This window comes from Salvelinus namaycush, chromosome 8, assembly GCF_016432855.1.
Source record: "Salvelinus namaycush isolate Seneca chromosome 8, SaNama_1.0, whole genome shotgun sequence".
Taxonomy (NCBI): Eukaryota; Metazoa; Chordata; class Actinopteri; order Salmoniformes; family Salmonidae; genus Salvelinus; species Salvelinus namaycush.
In genome coordinates, this window is record NC_052314.1 from 50,729,500 (window position 1) to 50,755,305 (window position 25,806).

Here is a 25,806-nt window from a genome sequence, read left to right on the forward strand (position 1 = left end):
GAGGAATTTCTTTGTTGTGCACTCTGAAACTTTGGACACGTTTTGGAGTCCCGTTCGATCGTTAGTGGATATTTCGAAGGACAGAGGACATCTATCGACCAAAAGACGTTTATAACATAGAAAGGATACATTGCCCAAGAATATGATGGAAGAACAGCTCATAGTAAGCAATATTTAATATGATAAATTGTTGTTCTGTCGAAATATTTTAAACGCATATTTCGCCATTTTGTTTGGTGTAGCTTCACTTGGCGAACCCTGTATTGAAAAGTAAGGATAATTTTACAAATGTAAATCAGCGGTTGCATTAAGAACTAATTTGTCTTTCGATTCCTGTCAACCCTGTATTTTTTAGTCAAGTATATGATTAGCTTTCAATTAAACTAGATCACTCTGATAGATGACGTCAGACATATTGAGGCTTGATTTCCTAGTATTTTTATTGTGTAACCACGGTTTTGTATGGCTAAATATGCACCTTTTCGAACAAACTGTATATGTATGTTGTAAAATGATGTTACAGGAGTGTCATCGGAAGAATTCTGAGAAGGTTAGTGAAAAAATTAATATCTTTTGGCGATGTTGACGTTATAGCGCTCTTTGGCTGGAATCGATGCTCTGGTAACGTTTGCACATGTAGTATGCTAACTTATCGATTTATTGTGTTTTCGCTGAAAAACGCTTAGAAAATCTGAAATATGGTCTGAAATCACAAGAACTGGGTCTTTCCATTGCTATGCTTTGTCTATTTTTATGAAATGTTTTATGATGAGTAAATTGGTCATACACGTTGCTCTATCTAGTAATTCTAGTCGATTTGTGATGGTCGGTGCAATTGTAAACTGTGATTTCTACCTGAAATATGCACTTTTTTCTAACAAAAACTATCCTATACCATGAATATGTTATCAGACTGTCATCTGATGGTTTTTTTTATAGGTTATTGGCTATCAATATCTTAGTTGAGCCGAATTGGTGATAGCACCTGAAGGAGTAAGAAACTGATGGAGTTAGAATAGTGGTGTATTTTGCTAACGTGTTTAGCTAATAGATTTACATATTTTGTCTTCCCTGTAAAACATTTTAAAAATCTGAAATGGTGGCTTTATTCACAAGATCTGTATCTTTCATCTGGTGTCTTGGACTTGTGATTTAATGATATTTAGATGCTACTATCTACTTGTGAAGCTATGCTAGCTATGCTAATCAGTGTGTGGGGGGTGGGGGGTGATCCCGGATACGGGGTTGAGGTTCGGTAAAGGTTAATCTCTATGACTCTCTCTCTCTTCATCTTTCTGACTCTTCCTCTCTCATTCTGTCTCCATCCCTACTCGTTTATGTTTGTTTCATTCTGAACATATGAATCAAATTCCCATTTACTTCCTGGGATACATTAGTAGCTTCCTGTCTTCAGTAGTTAAATGATGGACACATCATCAGACACAGACAATGATTGAGACACAACAACACTAAAAGTAAACAGCTGCATTAGAACAGATAGAAGGGAACAGTTTGAGGTTGTTAAGTCAGTACAGTCGACGCCTGATCGGAAACCAGATTTCTAAGCGACTTGCTTGCAGTTCCTACGGCTTCCACTGGATGTCAACAGTCCTGAGAAATTGGTTGAGGTTATTCCTTTGTGTGATGAAGAAATACGGCCATCTTGAAGTCGAGTCGCTCTAGGTGCCCTGTTTGATCGAAGTGAGTGAGCAGAAGGCATGCTACGGTTGGTTTTAATCCTGTATTGAACACAGATCATCCCGTCTTCAAATGTATCGATTATTATGTTAAAAAATACCTAAAGTTGTATTACAAAAGTAGTTTGACATTTTTTGGCAAAGTTTACAGGTAACCTTTGAGATATTTTGTCGTCACGTTTGAGCAAGTTGGAACCTGTGTTTTTCTGGATCAAACGCGCCAAATAAATGGACATTTTGGATATATATCGACGGAATTAATCGAACAAAAGGACCATTTGTGATGTTTATGGGACATATTGGAGTGCCAACAACAGAAGCTCGTCAAAGGTAAGGCATGAATTATATTTTTATTTCTGCGTTTTGTGCCGTGCCTGCAGGGTTGGAATATGCTTATCTCTCTTGGTTTACAATGGTGCTATCCTCACAAAATAGCATCGTATGCTTTCGCCGAAAAGCCTATTTGAATTCTGACATGTTGGCTGGATTCACAACCAGTGTAGCTTTAATTTGGTATATTTCATGTGTGATTTAATGAAAGTTTGATTTTATAGTAATTTTCATAGTAATTAATTAATTTGAATATGGCGCTCTGCATTTTCTTAGGCTTTTTGCCAAGTTAGACAGTAGCGTCCCGCCTAAACTCAGATTTTTGGATATAAATATGAACTTTACCGAACGAAACATACATGTATTGTGTAACATGAAGTCCTATGAGTGTCATCTGATGAAGATCATCAAAGGTTAGTGATTCATTTCATCTCTATTTCTGCTTTTTGTTACTGCTCTCTTTGGCTGGAAAAATGGCTCTCTTTCTGTGACTTGGCTCATACCTAACATAATCGTTTGGTGTGCTTTCATTGTAAAACCTTTTTGAAATCGGACACTTTGGCTGAATTTACAACAAGTGTAGCTTTAAAATGGTGTAAAATAATTGTATGTTTGAGGAATTTAAATTGTGGGATTTCTGTTGTTTTGAATTTGGCGCCCTGCAGTTTCACTGGCTGTTGACGAGGTGAGACGCTACCGTCCCACATACCTTAGAGAGGTTAAAGTGACTATGCATATATGATAAACAGAGAGTAGCAGCAGCGTAAAAAGAGGCTTTGGGGGGGGGTTGGGTGGGAACACAATGCAAATAGTCCGGGTAGCCATTTGATTACCTGTTCAGGAGTCTATTGGCTTGGGGTAAAAACTGTTGAGAAGCCTTTTTGTCCTAGACTTGGCACTCCGGTACCGCTTGCCATGCGGTAGTAGAGAGAACAGTATATGACTGGGGTGGCTGGGGTCTTTGACAATTTTTAGGGCCTTCCTCTGACACCGCCTGGTGTAGAGGTCCTGGATGGCAGGCAGCTTAGCCCCAGTGATTTACTGGGCCATACGCACTACCCTCCACCCCTAGTGCCTTGCGATCAGAGGCCGAGCAATTGCCGTACCAGGCAGTGATGCAACCAGTCAGGATGCTCTAGATGTTGCAGCTGTAGAACCTTTTGAGGATCTCAGGACCCATTTTTAGTTTCCTGAGGGGGAATAGGATTTGTCGTGCCCTCTTCACTACTGTCGTGGTGTGTTTGGACCATTCTAGTTTGTTGTTGATGTGGACACAGAGGAACTTGAAGCTCTCAACCTGCTCCACTACAGCCACGTCGATGAGAATGGAGGCGTGCTCGGTCCTCCTTTTCCTGCAGTTCACAATCATCTCCTTTGTCTTGGCTACGTTGAGGGATAGGTTGTTATTCTGGCACCACACGGCCAGGTCTCTGACCTCCTCCCTATTGACTGTCTCGTCGTTGTCTGTGATCAGGCCTACCACTGTTGTGTCGTCTGCAAACTTAATGATGGTGTTAGAGTCGTGCCTGGCCGTGCAGTCATGGGTGAACAGGGAGTACAGGAGGAGACTGAGCATGCACCCCTGTGGAGCTCCAGTGTTGAGGATCAGCGTGGCAGATGTGTTGCTACCTACCATCACCACCTGGGGGCGGCCCTTCAGGAAGTCCAGGATCCAGTTGCAGAGGGAGTTGTTTAGTCCCAGGATCCTTACCTTAGTGATGAGCTTTGAGGGTACTAGGGTGTTGAACGCTGAGCTGTAGTCAATGAATAGCATTCTCACATACGTAAGTGTTCCTTTTGTCCATGTGGGAAAGGGCAGTGTGGAGTGTAATAGAGATTGCGTCATCTGTGGATCTGTTTGGGCGGTATGCAAATTGGAGTGGGTCTAGTGTTTCTGGGATATTGGTGTTGATGTGAGCCATTACCAACCTTTCAAAGCACTTCATGGTTTCGACGTGAGTGCTTCAGGTCTGTAGTCATTTAGGCATGTTGCCTTTGTGTTCTTGGGCACAGGGATTATGGTGGTCTGCTTGAAACATGTTGGTATTACAGACTCAATCAGGGACATGTTGAAAATGTCAGTGGAGACACCTGCCAGTTGGTCAGCACATGCCCGGAGCACATGTCCTGGTAATCCGTCTGGCCCCGCAGCCTTGTGTATGTTGACCTGTTTAACTTCTTCTGGCTGCAGGGGCAGTATTGAGTAGCTCTGATAAAAGGTGCCCATTTCAAACGGCCTCGTACTCAATTCTTGCTCGTACAATATGCATATTATTATTACTATTGGATAGAAAACACTCTCTAGTTTCTAAAACCGTTTGAATTATATCTGTGAGTAAAACAGAACTCATTTGGCACAAACTTCCTGACCAGGAAGTGGAAAGTCTGAAAACTATGCTCTGTTCTAGGTCCTGCCTATAAATGGGAATGATACGTATTAGTATACATGCACGTCATACACCTTCCCCTAGATGTCAAGAGGCAGTGAGAGAAGAAATGGAGTGTTTATCTTGGTCTGAGGTGGAATAAATCCTCTTGGAAGGACGTGTCACCCATTTCCTGTTTTCTGGAAAGCGCGAGGATGGACCTGGAATTGCCTTCTGAAAAGCTGTCGTTATAGGCGACTACTATCTCCGGCTTTGATTTTATTTGATACATGTGACAATATCATCGTAAAGTATGTTTTTTCAATATAGTTTTATTAGATTATTGAAATTTATTCGGGACGTTAGGCGTGTTGCGTTGTGTGCCTTTGTTCAGGAAGGAGAGCTTCGCGCCACTTGGCTAGTGCGCTTGCTAATTCAAGAGGGAAAAAGGACGTTCTAAATCCAAACAACGATTGTTCTTGACAAAGGACCTCTTGTACAACATTCTGATAGAAGCTCATCAAAAGTAGGACCCATTTTATGATGCTATTTCATATATCTGTCGAACTGTGTACTATTAGTTTTGCGCCCAGGTTTTGGGCACTCGCTCGCCATAACGTAAGCCTTATGTCGTAATGAAGTTATTTTTAGAATTCTAACACTGCGATTGCATTAAGAACTAGTGTATCTATCATTTCCTATACAACATGTATTTTTTGTAATGTTTATGAATAGTTATTTGGTCAGAATATGTGAGAGTCAGAAAAATATCCGGACGTTCTGGGAAAAAGATGCTACCTTAGCACAATGTGTAACCACTGATTTCAGCTCTAAATATGCAAATTTTCGAACAAAACATAGATTTATTGTATAACATGTTATAAGACTGTCATCTGATGAAGTTGTTTCTTGGTTAGTTTGGTTGGTTCTTGGTTAGTTAGGTTGGCTTTGTGCATGCTACCTGTGCTGTGAAAAATGTCTGTCCTTTTTTGTATTTGGTGGTGAGCTAACATAAATATACGTGGTGTTTTCGCTGTAAAACATTTTAAAAATCGGACATGTTGGCTGGATTCACAAGATGTTTATCTTTCAAATGCTGTATTGGACTTGTTAATGTGTGAAAGTTAAATATTTAAAAAAATATATATTTTGAATTTCCCGCCCTGCACTTGAGCTGGATGTTGTCATAAGTGTACCGACGTCGGGCTTGCAGCCAGAAGAAGTTAAAGGTCTTACTCACGTCGGCTACGGAGAGCGTGATTAGACAGCCGTCCGGAACAGCTGATGCTCTCATGCATGCCTCAGTGTTGCTTGCCTCAAAGCGAGCATAGAAGTGATTTAGCTCGTCTGGTAGGCTCGTGTCACTGGGCGGCTCGCAGCTGTTCTTCCCTTTGTAGTCTGTAATAGTTTGCGAGCCTCTCCACATAAGACGAGCATCGGAGCCGGTGTAGTATGATTCAATCTTAGCCCTGTATTGATGCTTTGCCTGTTTGATGGTTCGTCGCAGGGCATAGCATGATTTCATGTAAGCTTCCGGGTTAGAGTCCCGCACCTTGAAAGCGGCAGCTCTACCCTTCAGCTCAGTGTGAATGTTGCCTTTAATCCATGGATTCTGGTTGGGGTATGTACGTACAGTCACTGTGGGGACGACGTCCTCAATGCACTTATTGACAAAGCCAGTGACTGATGTGGTGTACTCCTCAATGCCATCAGAAGAATCCAGGAACATGTTCCAGTCTGTGATAGCAAAACAGTCATGCAGTTTAGCATCTGCTTCATCTGACCACTTTTTTACAGACTGAGTCACTGGTGCTTCCTGCTTAATGTAGCTTGTAAGCAGGAATCAGGAGGATAGAGTTGTGGTCGGATTTACCAAATGGAGCGCGAGGGAGAGCTTAGTATGCGTCTCTGTGTGTGGAGTACAGGTGATCTATAATTTTTTTACCTCTATAATGTTGTTCCCTTCATTTTTTGGGTCTCGGTGTCTCCGGATTCACAGACACCCAAATATCCCCTATGTATGTTTTGACATGGCCTATTGATTAACGAGACACACTGTTTATCTTATAATTTTGTGCTATAATTTGCAATTTACATTGGAACATATTATCATTATTATTGTTGTACGTTGTTGTGTCTCAATGGGCCACTAGGCTATAAATAGGATCTATGTGCAATGGTCAGGTCACTCTGAGGAAGATGTCAGCTTGATGTTGAAATGTCAGTCAGCTGTTCGCACCCTGTACAATATATTAAAGTGAGCAATAACAAATCAATCTCTGCCTTTATTTGTTGACTGATCCAACTCCTTTTTACCTCGAATTTGTCCACGAATTTGTCCACTTCCATGGAAGTTTTCCTTGCAAGCCATTCTAATATTTTCAGATAGTATTTCATCCCAGGTCTGGTAAGTCTACACTATCGACTCAGGAATCAGATTAATATGTTTCAAGGAAAAGAACATGTCCCAACCTCAACCACCATGTTACTTTTAGTTTATCTTCCTGTTTTTACATTTCCCTTTCTTCTGGGGACAACATATCAAAAACACTTAGTCTCAGAAATGGACACAAAGCGAACACTAACACAGGAGCAGTGATAGGTTCAGAACCTGAGTAGACTTTGCTGTATAGTATATAGTCAGAACACACAATGCGTTGTTGGAGATGTCTGAGTTCATTCATGACAAGCCAGATGTGACCAAGAAGGTCAAGTTTGACAGAAGTGAAGCTGAGGAGACGATTGTGGACATCTATGTCAGTGCAGACACCGTGAGGGACCATGAGACCAGCACCAAGACAAAGAGGTAATACACAACCTAATACACACACAATCTTTCCTTCTCACACACACACACACACACACACACACACACACACACACACACACACACACACACACACACACACACACACACACACACACACACACACACACACACACACACACACACACACACACACACACACACACACACAAGACCAACTCATCTGCAGAAAGAGTCTTCTTAGTTTATAAGACCAACTCATCTGCAGAAAGAGTCTTCTTAGTTTATAAGACCAACTCATCTGCAGAAAGAGCCTTCTTAGTTTATAAGACCAACTCATCTGCAGAAATAGTCTTCTTAGTTTAACAAGTGAAGTTCCCTTCAAAACCTCTGATGAAGACATTTTCCGCAAACACTTCAGAATATGTCTTCACACTGATTTCACACACAGACAGCGTTGTTACAAAACAAATGCCCCTAAATGGTCATCAGTGCCATAACTAGTTTGAGCCATAACGTGCCCTCTGTTTGAAGGCTGCGGACACAACAAACATTCCTCGCAAAGTGATAGGCTGAAAGGCTGCACTTGTCACTATTTGTTGTCCTGTAGCTGTCATGTTATATATTTTTGTTGTATTGTACTGGAACATACAACAAACTATTATTTAATTTGTTCCCTTAAGAAACCAAGTTCTAGTACTATTCTGATTGGGGTGACACAATTCTACAATTCTACCAATACCATTCATTTCCAATAGGAAAAAAGTAGTCCAATGGGATTCCAATAGGATTCTGATAGAGGGATTGTGAGACTCCTCTAAGAGAGAGAGAGAGAGAGAGAGAGAGAGAGAGAGAGAAAACAATGATGAGGGATCATTGATCTGCTCCTCCTTTAGACAATTCTCAACTCTATAACACAGTTTAAGAGTACTCTTGAACTATCAACTCTGAAACTTGAAACTTACTCCTTCACTGTAGCTGGTGAGCTGTAGTTTTTCCATTTAACGAAAAGTCTCAACGTTTTTTCCTTTTGGACAAAAAGCTTCACTATGTCCATGAAACCTCCTCCTGGCAACAAATAAACTATTTTCTTTTCGTTTTTCCATATGATTATTTTACCCCTTTTTTCTCCCCAATTTCATGGTATCCAATTGTCTCGTCGCTGCATCTCCGGTACAGACTCGGGAGAGGCAAAGGTCGAGAGCCATGCGTCCTCCGAAGCACAACCCAACCTAGCCGCACTGCTTCTTAACACAATGCACATCCAACCCAGAAGCCAGCCGCACCAATGTGTCGGAGGAAACACTGTACACCTAGCAACCTGGTCAGCATGCACTTCACCCACCCCACCACAGGAGTCACTAGTGCACGACGAGACAAGGATATCCCTGCAGGCCAAACCCTCCCTAACCCGGACGACACTGGGCCAATTGTGCTTCGCCCCATGGACCTCCCGGACGCGGCCGGCTGCGACAGAGCCTGGGCTCGAACCCAGAATCACTGGTGGCACAGTTAGCACTGCAATGCAGTGCCTTAGACCACTTCGCCACCCAGGAGGCTCTATTTCATTTTCTGAGAAAACAATAGCACGCCCACGGAGCCGAGGGAACTGCCAAACTGCCATTACTCTCACTCTGGCTTCTATTGAGCAACCGTGGCAAATTTTCCACAATGCAGCATTAAAAAACACGAGGATCAACTTCATTGTTGCTGTCTGTTTCGTCATCGCTACCTGGATGTTTCCCAAATGCCCCCCTATTCCATGTATAGTGCACTACTTTTGACCAGAGCCATAGGGGGGCAGTTGGAAGGTAGGTATTATTCACAAAGGTAAATAAGCCAAACAAGCTTTGAATAGATTTAGTTGGGCGTGTACATGAAACAGAACACACTTATACAGTACACCCCATACACATCTTTCAATGTATCTAAAAAAAATATTGGATGAATGCTATTAAATCATAATTATAAAGTAATAGAAGTGTATGTATTATGTAGATGATGTTGCTGAATCTCACTGACCATCGCATTGGAACGTTTCCTCTTGTTGTTTCACGACAGTAACTCGAAGCACAAGCAACCCTTATTGGTCCATGATGTTGGGATGTGCTCAACTTTGAACCTTGAGATAGTAAACGAATGACAGGAAATGACAGAGACTGGGTTGTTGTGTTAGAAGTTAATGGTTCTCTGAAGAAGGCTTTGGAATGTGTTGGATGGAGGAAAAGCAGAGCGATGTGTTGATATAGGGAAGACAGATGGATATTGGTGGATTTGGAGAAGGAGGGGTTGAGGTCAGTTCCCCTTAAGGGAGTAATCAGGGTTAATATCTGGTTACCTTCTTTCCTGTGGAGCCATTAACTGTAAGAAGGAGGAGTGTCTTAAGTGGGATATATATATCTGAGTGGGACAAATGTTGAGTTGTCTGTTTTCAGCTGTACAGAACCTTTGGGGAATGATTCAACTTGGTTAAAGCTTCTCTAGTGTCCGTGAGTTATTTGCTCTGAAAAATAAGAACCTGTCAATTTGTACAGACATTCTATCTATTTTCAGCTTGACACACAACAACACAGAACGGGAGCAACAACGGCAGTAGGTAGCACATAGGATATCTCTCTAGCTTAGCTCTATAAAAAAAAAAAAAGATTCAAAAGCAGCTTGTGTCACAGCAGCTCTCCTCTTTCTAAAGATCTAACTTAACTGTCCTTCATGTAAGTACATGAACATGTATATAAGAACAGTGTGTAAATATTATTTTCAGTGTCTTTGGGTGTCTTGACAATATACAGCTAATTCTTATTTGATTGGATTGACACTTTGTGAATTGAATGTAATATTATCACATGTTGTTCTTGTGTCTACAACTGGCATGTATTTTATGTTTCATGTGGACCCGGTGAAGAGGAGCTGCTGCATGTGCAACATCTAATGGGAGATCCTAACAAACCTAATCCTTAACACTACTGCAGGAGCCAAACAGGTTATATTGTATATTCTTATGTTCCAAATTCATATGGAATTTCTGTTGTTTGTGTGTTTGCCACTAATCGCCTGTCAAGAGTGTGTTCCTCCTCTACAGGCTGATTGGGCATACAGTTAAAAGGCCTTCAGTCTCCACGGCCTACTGGGAGTGACTGGAATGGCAGCACTGTCTTTTCGACCATACCAGACCATGCTTACCATTCATACCATGCTCTTTGTTTCTTTAGAAACAAATGTAATAACACGGAGGTTATTACATTAGTACAGACTGTTACGTGCACATCAGATGTGCCAGACCTGGGTTCAAACACTACTTGACACATTTCAAATACTTTAAGCATTTGCTTTAGTAGCCTGCCTGGAGATGTTATATTGCAACAGGCAAGCTCAATCAAGCACAGCTTAAGTATTCTAAATGATTTCGTATAGTATTTGAACCCAGGTCTACAATCAGTTCTCAGGAATCAAATAAACAGTTGAAAAGGAAAATAACATGTCCCAACCTCAACCACCATGTTACTTTTAGGTTCCTCTTTTTACATTTCCCTTTCTTCTGGGGAGAACATATCATAAACACTTAGTCTCAGAAATGGACACAAAGCGAACACTAACACAGGGGCAGTGGTAGGTTCAGAACCTGAGTAGACTTTGCTGTATAGTATATAGTCAGAAAACAAAATACATTGTTGGAGATGTCTGAGGCCATTCATGACAAGCCAGATGTGACCAAGAAGGTCAAGTTTGACAGAAGTGAAGCTGAGGAGAGGATTGTGGACATCTACGTCAGTGCAGCCACCCTGAGGGACCATGAGACCAGCACATACAAATGCCCACAGTCGCACTCAGATCCACACACACACACACACGCAACCTCGCTGTGTCAGCTTTTGCAGCATGAATGATTCATGCCATGTCATTGTGGCTAGAACACTGCCAATCTGCATAAAGTAGGCGCAATGGGCGACCCTGCACTGATACCTGTCAGCCAGGCTCTAGGAAAGACAGAAACTCAGTGTTATCAGCAAGAGTAAGAGAGGCTAAACCCGAGGGATTCAAAAGAGTCCTCGCGGGCGTTTTCCTTGTTTGTGGCTGTTTCCTGACACGTAGTAGTTGAACCAAAATGAATGGTTGTATTCCACGAGGCACATCGTAGGGAAAACACACATCTTTGTTCAGCGTTTTCTCCCCCCTGATCAGAAACGAGGATTGAGGGTGAATATCTATTGATACAGCAAGCGTGACACAAGGAGCAATAGAGCCAGTGTCCACTCACTCTCTAAGAGAGACGCCAACAGACAGACACAGGCAGAGGCCTTTTCTCGGAGCTGTTAAGGATGAGAGAACAGAGGGTGGGATGGAGAAAAGGGAAAGAAAAAGACAGGAAGAGAGAGAGCAAAAGAAAGATGGAGGGTCATTAATGATTTACACGTCTCTGGTCTTCCATTGGGAGATTCTCATCTCTAAAAGACAGTTTAATAAAAGCACTCAAACTATCAATCTGTGTGTTATTTAAAGAAAAGTGTCAAAGTTTTCAATGTTTTTCCTTTTGGACATGAAGCTTAATTTGTTTGTGACACTTCTTCGTAGCAACAAAGGCATTTTTTGGGGTTGGGAGAAAACAATAGAATCATTCCCACAGAGTAGAGGGAAATTGCCTGTCACGTGTGCTCCCTCTAGGTCACCAGGCTGCGCATTATGGCACACAACTGTCACCATCGTTACGCGCACCTGTGCGTCATCAGACTCACCTGGACTCCATCACTTCCCCGATTACCTTCCCTATATATGTCACTCCCTTTGGTTCCTTCCACAGGCGTCATTGTTTCTGTTCCTGTGTCATGTCTGTGTGTTGTTTCTTAGTTTGCATTATGTTGTGTTTATTTATTAAAACACTCACTCCCTGAACTTGCTTCTCGACTCTCAGCGCACATCGTTACACCGCCAAACCGCCATTACAACAGCTCTGGCTTTTACTCAGAGACCGTGGCTAATTTTCCACATGGCAGCACTAAAAACATGAGGAACAACTTCATTGTTTCTGTCTGTTTCATCATCACTACCTGCCTGTTTCCCAAATGCCCCCCTATTCCATATATAGTGCACTACTTTTGACCAGGGCACATAGGGCTCTGTTCCAAAGTTGTGCACTATATAGCGAATAGGGGGCCATTTGGGATGCAGTTATGATTCCCAAAGTTAAACAAGCTTTGAATAAATTTCTTTGGACTTGTACATTAAACAGAACACACTTATACATCAATCGAATGTCTCCCATGAACATAAAAACAAATACTGTATAAGGAAAGGGGGGATACCTAGTCAGTTCTGCAACGAGAAGCATTCAACTGAAACGTGTCTTCTGCATTTAACCCAACCCCTCTGAATCAGAGAGGTGCGTGGGGGCTGTCATAATCAACATCCACGGCACCCAGGGAACAGTGGGTGAACTGACCTTGCTCAGGGGCAGAACGACAGATGTTTACCTTGTCAGCTCGGGGATTTGATCCAGCAACCTTTCGGTTACTGGCCCAACGCTCTAACCACTAGGCTACCTAAATACAGTATGTGTGGATGAGTGCTATTAAATCCTAATTAAAAAGTAATAGAAGTGTATTGATTATGTAGTTAATGTTGCTGAATCCCATTGACTACTCCGCATCGCACTGTACTTGTTTACTCTTGTTGTTGTTTCAGTACAGTAACTAAAAATACATGTATTGGTCTATTTGCACAGACATTTTCTCTATTTTACTGGTGCAGTACTCAACTTGACATGCAACAAAACATACAACACATTCTGGGAGCAGAAATGGAGGTAAGTAGCACATATTAGCACATATTGACACCCACAACCCTCCGGCTATCAGGCCTCCTCTCTAACCTTGAGGTTACAGCCATCAACAGACAATACTGTATGTAAAAATACATACTGTACCATTAGCAATATTAGCTGCTGCATACAGTATATTATGTGGGTTGTGTGACAAACAACATTCCCTGCAAATTCTCGTTCACATACTTTCCCACTTTCTGAAGAAATTAAAACAATAACGAGCTATCAACACAGTTACCGTGCATATAATTAACAGTAATAACACACATGGCCTTTTTTCGGTCTCTCTCTCTCTCCCTCTCTCTCTCTCCCTCTCTCTCCCTCTCTCTCTCTCAGAATATAGTACGTAATAGGAGTGATTCCATTTTGATGATCCACAATTAGTGAGAAGAAATCAAATTAATCCATAATCAACTAGCTGTCATTGTTAGTTAAATCTGATGCAGTGGTTATTATCTATCAGTGGACTAATTATGAAGCAATTAGAATGATTCTATTCCATTTTGATGATCCATAATCAAATCGAATATGCAAATCAGTAATATAAATGTATCAATTTTATTCATCCAAAATAGTATCAAGACGTCAGTATTTAGATAGACGTTAAATAATCACCTGCGAACAGGGGATCTGGTCATGTACAACCACTGTATATTAATTAGCTTCCAGATGTTTATTCATTCATAGCCCACTACGCCTCTGGAAAAATGAACATCTCAGCAGAATGGAATGGGGTTCTTAAACGAAAGCGCACACCCATGCCGTGCACACACACACACGCCCATAAAACACTTATTTATAATACTCACCTGGCTCTGTGATGCTCCCTGCTGTTGTAGAGGAAGACATGATTAAAAGCTTTCATGGGAATTATATTTCTGTACGGTTCAAAGTTAAGAAACGTTCTAATCCCGTCTCATAATGTTGTCTGATTACAATCGGACCATAACCACTTCCTTCATCTTGCTCCAATCAGAGAATACAAAGTGTTATGTGAAACGTTTTGGGTTGAAGTGAGGAGAATCATTGTGAAAGAAAATAACTTTGGAGCGTACAACATTACACAGTCCTACCACACAAGACAGACTTTTCATTGAGGTTTGTCAGGGAAAAGTTTTTAAATGTTTTTTTTGTTAGAAATCGTTGTTGTTTAGTTGGTGTTTGTGTGGCACAAACTACCGTTTTCAGAGGCAAACTCTTTCACACAAACAAACACACACACACACACACACACGACACTATTGTTTGGTGCGATGGACCCTAAACAGAGGAATTCTGACAATGCACAGTTGGCTGGTTCCCCTGCTGAACCCCTTCCGTGAAACTGTCTCAACTCTTTGTTCGTCCCAAATGCCACCCTATTTCCCTATGTAGTGCGCTACTTTTGACCAAGGCCCATAAGGGTCTGGTCAAAAGTAAGTGCAGTATATAGGGAATAGGGTGTAGTTTGGGACTCAGACTCAGACTATGCATTCCTGAAGGGTATTTACCTATCAATAAATTGCTGGCATCCTTAACCCACCATTTTTCTTAAGTTAGCAATGTGTGCCCAAGGGAGACAGCTAACTTCAATTGATGACACTGCATCCCCTATCATCTGTCACTGAGAAGACGTATTTTGTCTTTCTACCCCCCCCCCCCCCTCTGATTCATTCAAACCCCCCCTCCCATACAGACACAAACACACACACACACAAAATAGCATTTGTGAGCTTCTCTTGCTTCAGCAACTTTTGTCTGTTGATTTTCATTCGTCACTATTGTTTTTATGCAACGGCAGTAGTCCCATCGAGAACACATTGTCCTCCTCCTTCTGCGGTGTTGAACTTATGAGTAAAAATGTAATCCATTCATATAAAAAAAATGCCATATGCTATACTTAAATATTCCATTGAAAAAACTAGTTCTACAACAAGAACTGTCCGTGAAGACAACCCCTTTGCTTGGTAATGGCTAGGTCAGCCATTTCAATGGTCTTTGTCCCAAAGAAAAGGGGCCCTGGTCAAAAGTAGTGTGATAAAAAAGTGAACAGGGTGCCAATTGGGACGTAGACCTTTTCGTATTGCCTCTGGTTGTTTATGTTGTTGCTGCAGTATATCTTAAAGAGCCCAGCCTTATAAAGGCTGAAGGACAGACTATGATGCTATTACTAGCCTTCTAAGATCCTGCACTCACGGCCTTGAGTCTCTCACAGCCTCATGCATTATATGGGTACTTTCACTGTGTACTATACAAAGAGTGGTGAAGTTTCCTTCTACGAATCCCACAAAAACGTGTAAATAAATAGATTTTAGGGGGTCTTCCCTATATATTCCCACAAAGCAAATTCTCCAGTGTTAAATCAACACATTACATTTAACACTGGGACAGTGTCTATATGGGCCCACACTTTTGAGTGTGCTTATTGCTGACACTGTTACACTTTGTCAATATTAGGAAATTAACACTTTCAATGTTATGCAATAACTCCTCATATTATTTTTTAACACAAGGAAGTGTATATAAAATCAAATCAAATCTCATTGTATTTGTCACATGCGCCGAATACAACAGGTGTAGACCTTACAGTGAAATGCTTACTTACAAGCCCTTAATCAATAGTGCAGTCTTCAGAAAAATAAATGTTAAGTAAATAATAGATAAGTAAAAAAATAGAATTAAAATAACAAATAATTAAATAGCAGCAGTAAAATAACAATAGCGAGGCTATATACAGGGGGTACCGGTACAGAGTCAATGTGCGGAGGCACTGGTTAGACGAGGTAATTGAGGTAATATTTACATGTAGGTAGAGTTAAAGTGACTATGCATTGATAATAAACAGGGTGTAGCAGCAGCGTAAAGAGGGGGGGGGGCAATGTAAATAGTCTGGGTACGCCATTTGATTAGCTGTTCAGGAGTCTTATGGCTTGGGGGTAGAAGCTATTTGTCACGGCCGTCAAAAGGAGGAGAGCAAAGTGCAGCGTGGTGAGCGTACATATTCCTTTATTTAGAATAACGCCGACAAAAACAATAAACAATACAAAACAACCGTGAAGCTTAAGGGCTTTGTGCCACAAACAAAGTTAACTTCCCACACTGAAAGGAGGGAAAGGGCTACTTAAGTATGGTTCCCAATCAGAGACAACGATAGACAGCTGTCCCTGATTGAGAACCATACCCGGCCAAAACGTAGAAATACAAAATCATAGAAAACAAAAACATAGAATGCCCACCCCAAGTCACACCCTGACCAAACCAAATAGAGACATAAAAAGGCTCTCTAAGTTCAGGGCATGACACTGTTAAGAAGCCTTTTGGAACTAGACTTGGCACTCCAGTACCGCTTGCCGTTCAGCGCATGCCATCAGTATACGTCCTGGTAATCCGTCTGGCCCTGCTGCCTTGTGAATGTTGACCTATTTAAAGGTCTTACTCACATCGGCTATGGAGAGCGTGCTCACACAGTCGTCCGGAACAGCTGATGCTCTTATGCATGTTTCAGTGTTACTTACCTCGACGCGAGCATAGAAGTAATTTAGCTTTTCTGATAGGCTCGTGTCACTGGGCAGCTCGCGACTGTGCTTCCCTTTGTAGTCTGTAATAGTTTGCAAGCCCTGACACATCCAATGAGCATCAGAGCCGGTGTAGTACTATTCAATCTTAGTCCTGTATTGACGCTTTGCCTGTTTGATGGTTTGTCGGAGGTCATAGCGGGATTTCTTATAAGCTTCCGGGTTAGAGTTCCTCTCCTTGAAAGCGGCAGCTCTACCCTTTAGCTCAGTGCGGATGTTGCCTGTAATCCAAGAGTGTGTAAAGCTGTCATCAAGGCAAAGGGTGGCTACTTTGAAGAATCTCAAACATAAAATATATTTTGATTTGTTCAACACTTTAGTTTTGGTTACTACATGATTCCATATGTGTTATTTCATAGTTTTGATGTCTTCGCTATTATTCTACAATCTAGAAAATAGTAAAAATAAAGAAAAACGAGTTGGTGTTGAGTAGGAGTTCTAAAACTTTTAACCGGTAGTGTAGCTTAGTAGAATCATTCCACTCACGGGTGGCCAAAAATAACTAATATAATTTTCCAGTGTGCCTTGCCTTTTTGCGTGAATTCAAGAGTTACCACTCAAGCCTGTATTTGTGACAGAAACATGGTTGTTTAATTCTTTAATTTTCAGTCCTGTGAACTTCACCAAGTGACATCCTACTGTACTTGAATGTTATCATTAAAATGAAACTGTTTATGACAATCCATTATATATATTATAAGGCCTAACTTTGAAGGGGTTAGGAGCCTTCTGGTTTTCTGGACCATCAGGCCTTTAAGTCACATTAGGCTGGTTTGCAAAGTGATCTGTCATTCCTATTGGAATCCAGACAGAGTTAGGACATCCGACAGCTGTAATTTTTTTTGAAACATTGATAAAGGAGACTATTTAAATAATTTAAACTGAAACAACCATTTTGATAATGGGTGCAATAAATCAAACTAACTGATTGCATTAGTTTAGAAAAATGTATATTTTTTATCTTTGATTTATCAATCTTATGCTACATCAATGTACATTTAAAAACACAGATATGAAAAAAAATTCTAGCTGTGTCACGTTCCTGACCTGTTTTCTGTTAGTTTTGTATGTGTTAGTTGGTCAGGACGTGAGTTTGGGTGGGCAGTCTATGTTTTCTGTTTCTATGTTTGTATAAGGGTGACCTGATATGGCTCTCAATTAGAGGCAGGTGGTTTTCATTTCCTCTGATTGAGAGTCATATTAAGGTAGGTGTTTTCACATTGATTGTTGTGGGTGGTTGTCTCCTGTGTCTGTGTTTGTCGCGCCACACGGGACTGTCTCGGTTTGTTTGTTCGTTCGTTCGGTTTATGTAGTCTGTTCCTGTTTCATGCGTTCTTCGTGTCATGTAAGTTCTTATGTTCAGGTTCGTCTACGTCGTTTGTTATTTTGTTAGTTAGTCAAGTATAGTTTGTTTTCGTCTTGTTTAATAAATATCATGTCTTATCAAAACGCTGCGCCTTGGTCCATTCACTACTCCTCCTCTTCGTATGAAGAGGAGGAGGAACACCGTTACAGAACCACCCACCAATCCAGAACCAAGCAGCGTAAGTTCGAGCAGTGGAACACGAAACAGGAATGGACATGGGAGGACGTGTTAAATGGAAAAGGTTGCTACACATGGGAGGAGATCCGAGCTGGAAGAGATCGCCTTCCATGGGAACAGCTGGAGGCGATTAGGAGAGCGGAGGCAACGGGAGAGAGAGACCGGATTTATGAAGGTACGCGTCTAGCACGGAAGCCCGAAAAGCCCGTGAGTACTACCCAAAAATTTATTGGGGGGGGGGCTAAGAGGTAGTGGGCCAAGGGCAGGTAGGAGACCTGCGCCCACTTCCCAGGCTAACCGTGGAGAGCGGGAGTACGGGCAGACACCGTGTTACGCAGTAGAGCGCACGGTGTCTCCTGTACGTGTGCATAGTCCGGTGCGGGTTATTCCACCTCCCTGCACTGGTAGGGCTAGATTGAGCATTGAGCCAAGTGCCATGAAGCCGGCTCTACATATCTGGCCACCAGTACGTCTCCTTGGGCCGGCTTACATGGCACCAGCCTTACGCATGGTGTCCCCGGTTCGCCTACATAGCCCGGTGCGGGTTATTCCACCTCCCCGCACTGGGCGGGCGACGGGGAGCATTCAACCAGGTAAGGTTGGGCAGGCTCGGTGCTCAAGGGAGCCAGTACGCCTGCACGGTCCGGTATTTCCGGCGCCACCTTCCCGCCCCAGTCCAGTACCACCAGTGCCTACTCCACGCACCAGGCTTCCAGTGCGTATCCAGAGCCCTGTTCCTCCTCCACGCACTTTCCCTATGGTGCGTGTCTCCAGCCCAGTACCACAAGTGCCTGCTCCCTGCACTAGGCTTGAAGTGCGTGTCTCCAGCCCAGTGCCTCCAGTTCCGGCACCACGCACTAAGCCACATGTGCGTCTCCAGAGCCCTGTACGCACTGTTCCTTCTCCCCGCACTCGCCCTGAGGTGCGTGCCCTTAGCCCGGTACCACCAGTGCCGGTACCACGCACCAGGCCTATAGTGCGCTTCGAGAGGTCAGTGTGTCCTGTCCCTGCTCCCCGCACTAGGCTTGAAGTGCGTGTCTCCAGTCCGGTGCCTCCAGTTCCGGCACCACGCACCAGGCCTACAGTGCGTCTCAGCCGGCCTGAACTGCCCGTCTGCCCTACGCCGTCTGAACTGTCCGTCTGCCATGAGCCTGCAAAGCCGCCCGTCTGTCATGAGCCTGCAAAGCCGCCCGTCTGCCATGAGCCTACAGAGCCGTCCGCCAGACAGGAGCCGCTAGAGCCTTCCGCCAGACAGGAGCCGCTAGAGCCTTCCGCCAGACAGGAGCCGCTAGAGCCTTCCGCCAGACAGGAGCCGCTAGAGCCTTCCGCCAGACAGGAGCCGCTAAAGCCTTCCGCCAGACCGGATCAGCCAGAGCCTTCCGCCAGACCGGATCAGCCAGAGCCATCCGTCTCCGCAGCGCCATCTGAGCCATCCGTCTCACCAGCGCCATCTGAGCCATCCGTCTCCCCAGCGCCATCTGAGTCATCCGTCTCCCCAGCGCCATCTGAGCCATCCGTCTCCCCAGCGCCATCTGAGCCATCCGTCTCCCCAGCGCCGTCTGAGCCATCCGTCTGCCCAGTGCCGTCTGAGCCATCCGTCTGTCCCGAGCCATTAGAGCCGCCCGTCTGTCCCGAGCCGTCAGAGCCGTTCGTCAGTCGGGAGCCGCTAGAGCCATTCGTCAGACAGGATCTGCCAGAGCCGCCAACCAGACAGGATCTGCCAGAGCCGCCAACCAGACAGGATCTGCCAGAGCCGCCAACCAGACAGGATCTGCCAGAGCCGCCAACCAGACAGGATCTGCCAGAGCCGCCAACCAGACAGGATCTGCCAGAGCCGCCAACCAGACAGGATCTGCCAGAGCCGTCAGCCAGCCATGAGCGTCCAGAGCCGTCAGCCAGCCATGAGCGTCCAGAGCCGTGAGCCAGCCATGAGCGTCCAGAGCTGTCAGCTAGCCATGAGCGTCCAGAGCCGTCAGCCAGTCATGAGCTGCCCCTCAGCCCAGAGCGGTCATTTATCCAGAACTGCCCCTCAGTCCAGAGCTGTCTCTCTGTCCGGAGCTGCCCTTCTATCCTGAGCTACCTCTCTATCCTGACCTACCTCTCTGTCTTGAGCTATCTCTCTGTCCTGGTGCTGCCCCTTGTCCTGGTGCTGCCCCTTATCTTAAGGTTACCCTGTAAAGTAAGTGGGTGTAAAATGAGGGTGGTCATTCTAAGGGGGAGACGTAAGCTGGGATTGACTATGGTGGGGTGGGGACCTCGCCCAGAGCCTGAGCCACCACCGTGGTCAGATGCCCACCCAGACCCTCCCCTAGACTTTGTGCTGGTGCGCCCGGAGTTCGCACCTTGAGGGGGGGGTTATGTCACGTTCCTGACCTGTTTTCTGTTAGTTTTGTATGTGTTAGTTGGTCAGGACGTGAGTTTGGGTGGGCAGTCTATGTTTTCTGTTTCTATGTTTGTATAAGGGTGACCTGATATGGCTCTCAATTAGAGGCAGGTGGTTTTCATTTCCTCTGATTGAGAGTCATATTAAGGTAGGTGTTTTCACATTGATTGTTGTGGGTGGTTGTCTCCTGTGTCTGTGTTTGTCGCGCCACACGGGACTGTCTCGGTTTGTTTGTTCGTTCGTTCGGTTTATGTAGTCTGTTCCTGTTTCATGCGTTCTTCGTGTCATGTAAGTTCTTATGTTCAGGTTCGTCTACGTCGTTTGTTATTTTGTTAGTTAGTCAAGTATAGTTTGTTTTCGTCTTGTTTAATAAATATCATGTCTTATCAAAACGCTGCGCCTTGGTTCAATCCCTGCTCCTCCTCTTCGGATGAAGAGGAGGAGGAACACCGTTACAAGCTGCAGTAGAGCATGCTGGGAAATATGATAATGAGGGGTGTGGTTTTGATGGGAACGTTTTACTCTCTGCAGAGTAAAATGACACAATCACACTCAACACTGGTTATTAACACCAACACTGGGGTTATTTTACACCACTGAGTGTTAATTTCACTCTTAGAGTGTTCATTCAACTCCTGAATCCATCCAACACTAGAAATGTTACACTGAAAAATCAACACTAGGTAACATTGTACATAGGGCTCTGGTCAAAAGTAGGGCACTATATAGGTTATAGGGTGCCATTTGGGACATAGCCTTGGCAGCCACCGAGAAGGCCTCCCTTGCAAAACAATACTGCAACGCCTGTAACTACACATGGACCATAAATGACTCAACTCAAGGCAGATGCACTGCCACTATATATTTTACCCTTATTTTACCAGTTAAGTTGACTGAAAACACATTCTCATTTACAGCAACAACCTGTGGAATAGCTACAGTGGAGAGGAGGATGAATGAGCCAATTGTAAACTGGGGATGATAAGGTGACCGTGAAGGTATTAGGGCCAGATTGAGAATTTAGCCAGGACACCAGGGTTAACACCCCTGCTTACGATAAGTGGCATGGGATCTTTAGTGACCACAGGACTCCCGTTTAACGTCCCATCCGATAGACGGCACCCTACACAGGGCAATGTCCCGAATCACTGCCCTGGGGCATTGGGATATTTTTTGGGACTCCCATCCAGGGATCAACCAGGACCAACCCTGCTTAGCATCAGAAGCAAGCCAGCAGTGGGATGCAGGGTGGTATGCTGCTGGCCAGGGACAGAGACAGTAAAATATACACTCGACTTCCGCTCTGCAGGTACAACAGTAATAGGGAAAAGTTGAGAGAATCCTTGGAGCTTCCTTTCTCGACCTTCGATGTTGGTCTACATCCCAAATGGCACCCTATTCTCTATATAGTGCACTATTTTTGACCAGGGCCCGGGTCAAAAGCAGTGCACTACATAGGTAATAGGGTGCCATTTGGGAGTCATATAAAATAAATTAATGATAAACAGTGTTTTTCCATGATCAAACCAACGGGGACGCATTGTATAAAGCGTTTTGATTTATCTTAAGCTGATCAGCATAAATGTGAGAGGGATGAATGACAACCAACAAAACAGACTTAGACAAACGAGGATGGATCTCTATAGGAAGATAGAAAACGTCTGGGGAAGAGGTTGCAATGCTAAAAACTGCTATAAATGCACTCCAAGGATGCGGCGCAAATGGCACACTATTCACTATGGGCCCTGGTCAAAAATAGTGCATTAAATAGAGAATAGGGTGCCATTTTGGAGTCTTAGATAAATACACTGTCCCATAGTTCAGTTGCCTCTCCTTGAGGCAACCCCCAAAAGGTGTTGCAGCTACAATCCTACAAGTTTTATTGTCTACTTTGGAAAGAAATCCTAGAAGCTTTATTGTCTACTTTGGAAAGAAATCCTAGAAGCTTTATTGTCTACTTTGGAAGGAAAATTATGGGAAATGTTTGCCGGTGCACATAATAATAATAGCGGAATGTCAATCATTGGATTGGTAGGATATTTACCCATGACAATACATGCTAATATCATTCTACAACTTGATAAGATTGTTTTACAAAGTGTAAAAAATAGATATGGAGGTCACTGTTACTCATGCTGGACAAAACTTTTTGACCTCAGAAAATACCTAGATAATAATGGACAGAATAAACGTGTGTATTTTCTCCCACGTGAGCTGCGGCTGCCCAAAGTGTACTGTGAATATGATAAGTCGTCTTCGTATTTGACTTCACTGACATTGGTACTGGCTGACTGTGGGTTAGACTCAGGGGCATAGCTGGACACACACATACACATACTGGACATGATAAGACAATCTCTGAGGGAGATGGAGAGTGTGGCTCGCTGCCTATTATGGGCCGAATCAGTGGGAGGAAACAACCTTTCTGACCCCGATTGACCACAAACACACGGTCCACACACACACTCATCTCCGATGGTGATACAGCACATACATATGCACGACAAATTTATGAAACCAGCAGGCTGATAGGCTGCTGGCATTCCATTACAGTTAGTTCTCTCTCTTTCTTTCTCTCTCTCTCGCGCTCTCTCTCTCTCGCTCTCTGCATTTCTCTGTCTCTGTCTCTAACCCATCTCCCCTCAAACCTCCTATTCTCTTTCCCCTTCTCTATAATTTCCTCCATTCCTCCCTCCTTCCTCTCCTTCGCTCTCTGCCTACCCAGCAAGTTTCCATTACAGGTTGTCAGGGATGAGAGGAGGCAGGCTTCGGAGTGAGTGTGTCTGTCTCCGTGTGTGTGTGTGTGTGTGTGTGTGTGTGTGTGTGTGTGTGTGTGTGTGTGTGTGTGTGTGTGTGTGTGTGTGTACGTGTACGTGTACGTGTACGTGTACGTGTACGTGTCTGTGTGTCTGTGTGTCTGTGTGTCTGTGTGTCTGTGTGTCTGTGTGTGTGTGTGTGTGTGTGTGTGTGCGTGCGTGCGTGCGTGCGTGCGTGCGTGCGTGCGTGCGTGCGTGCGTGCGTGCGTGCGTGCGTGCGTGCGTGCGTGCGTGCGTGGAGATCCGTACAGAACATTTTCATCTCGCTCCAGCGCACACAGTGTGAATGTGATATCTTCAACCACAGTGCAGGCACTAATAGGTGTTAAGATTATGGTTTTCCCCATGGCCGATGATGGCGGATGTTGGCGCTGCTTTACTGCACTGATCTAGCAAGAGGTCCTTAAAAGGGGCAACCTTGGATTGGTACATCCATTCGGGAAGAACAGAATTTATAAATAACATTGTTGTTTTTGGAATCCCAGATTGCTTATTTAATTCATCTGACGGTGTGGTTCAACATTCGGTCAATGACCAATTGTGATAATGAGCTAAGTCCTGCACTGTACTTAAGTATCACCGATTGTGATGCAAATAGCCCAGTGTGTCAGGACCCTTCGTAGAGAACAGAAACTTGTCCTCACCCATTTAAAAGCATTGGATAGGTGTAAACAATAATGTCCACCACCAGTCCACACTTGGGACAAAAGGACTGACGATAGGGACACTGGGCATATTTACTGAACAAAAATATAAACGCAATATGTGAAGCGTTGGTCCCATGTTTCATGAGCTGAAATTAAAGAACCCAGACATTTTTCAGATGCGCAAAAAGTATATTTCTCTTAAATGTTGTGCTCAAATTTGTTTACGTCAATGTTAGTAAGCATTTCTCCTTTGCCAAGATAATCCATCCACCTGACAGGTGTGGCATATCAAGAAGCTGCTTAAACAGCATGATCATTACACAGGTACATCTTGTGCTGGGGACAATTAAAGGCCACTCTAAAATGTGCAGTTTTGTCAGACAACACAATGCCACTGTAACGGCTCTCGTCGTTGCATGAAGGAGAGGACCAAAACGCAGCGCGGCTAGTGTTCAACATGTTTAATAAAGAATAATAACGTGAACACTACAAGCTACAAAACAATAAATGTGAAAACCGAAAACAGTCCTATCTGGTGCAGAACACAAAGACAGAAACAATCACCCACAAACCAACAGTGCAAACAGGCTACCTTAATATGGTTCCCAATCAGAGACAATGCAAAACACCTGCCTCTGATTGAGAACCATATTAGGCCAAACAACAAACCCAACATAGAAACACAAAACATAGACTACACCCACCCAGCTCACGTCCTGACCAACTAAACAAAGACTAAACCAAGGAAATAAGGTCAGAAACGTGACAGCCACAGATGTCTCAAATGTTTAGGGAGCGTGCAATTGGCATGCTGACTGCAGGAATGCCCATCAGAGCTGTTGTCAGAGAATTGAATTTTGTTTTAGAGAATTTTGCAGTATGTCCAAACAGCTGCACAACCGCAGACCACATGTTACCACGCCAGCCCAGGACCTCAACATCCGGCTTCTTTACCTGCATGATCGTCTGAGACCTGCCACCTGGACAGCTGATGAAACTGATGAGTATTTATGTCTGTAATAAATCCCTTTTGTGTGGAGAAACTCATTCTGATTGGCTGGACCTGGCTCCCCAGTCATGTGAAATCCATAGATTAGGGCCTAATTAATGTTTTTAAATTGACTGATTTCCTTATATGAACTGTAACTCAACAAAATAATAGAAATTGTTGCATGTTGCATTTATATTTCTGTTCAGTATAGTTTTAGGTGGCCCCACTTCCTCTTTTCATCACTATTTTGGATGTCACTGTCACGACTTCCTCCGAAGTCGGTCCTTCTCCTTGTTCGGGTGACGTTCGGCGGTCGACGTCACCGGTCTTCTAGCCATCGCCGATCCACCTTTCATTTTCCATTTGTTTTGTCTTGTCTTCCCACACACCTGGTTCCAATTCCATTCATTACATGTTCTGTATTTAACCCTCTGTTCCCCCCGTGTCCTTGTCCGGAATTGTTTATTGTAAGTGCTTGTGCACGTTATGTCTGGTGTGCGGCGGGTTTTGTACCCATTTATTGAATGTTCTGTTTTCCGGTGGGTTTTCATTATTAAACTGCGCCGCTGGAAACACAGTTTTTGCTCTCCTGCGTCTGACTTCTCTGCCGCCAGTACGCACCCCTTACACTCCAAGTAGGCCTGAGAATACAGTGGGTGGCACCACTTCCTCCCTTAGACGCCATTTTGGATCTCCCAGTGGGCCTGAGTTGTGTGGTCCAGTGCCAGTAAAACACTAGCATCCATTAACTCCCAGTGAAGGCTGCGGTCTATTACCGCTGGCACGACACTCAGCATTAAAGCATCGTAAATCAGCCGCGCGACACTCTATTAAGGCCTACTGAAACAGAGGACAGTGGAACCAACGCGGCCTGGTTATGATTTAGTGGGATGATGG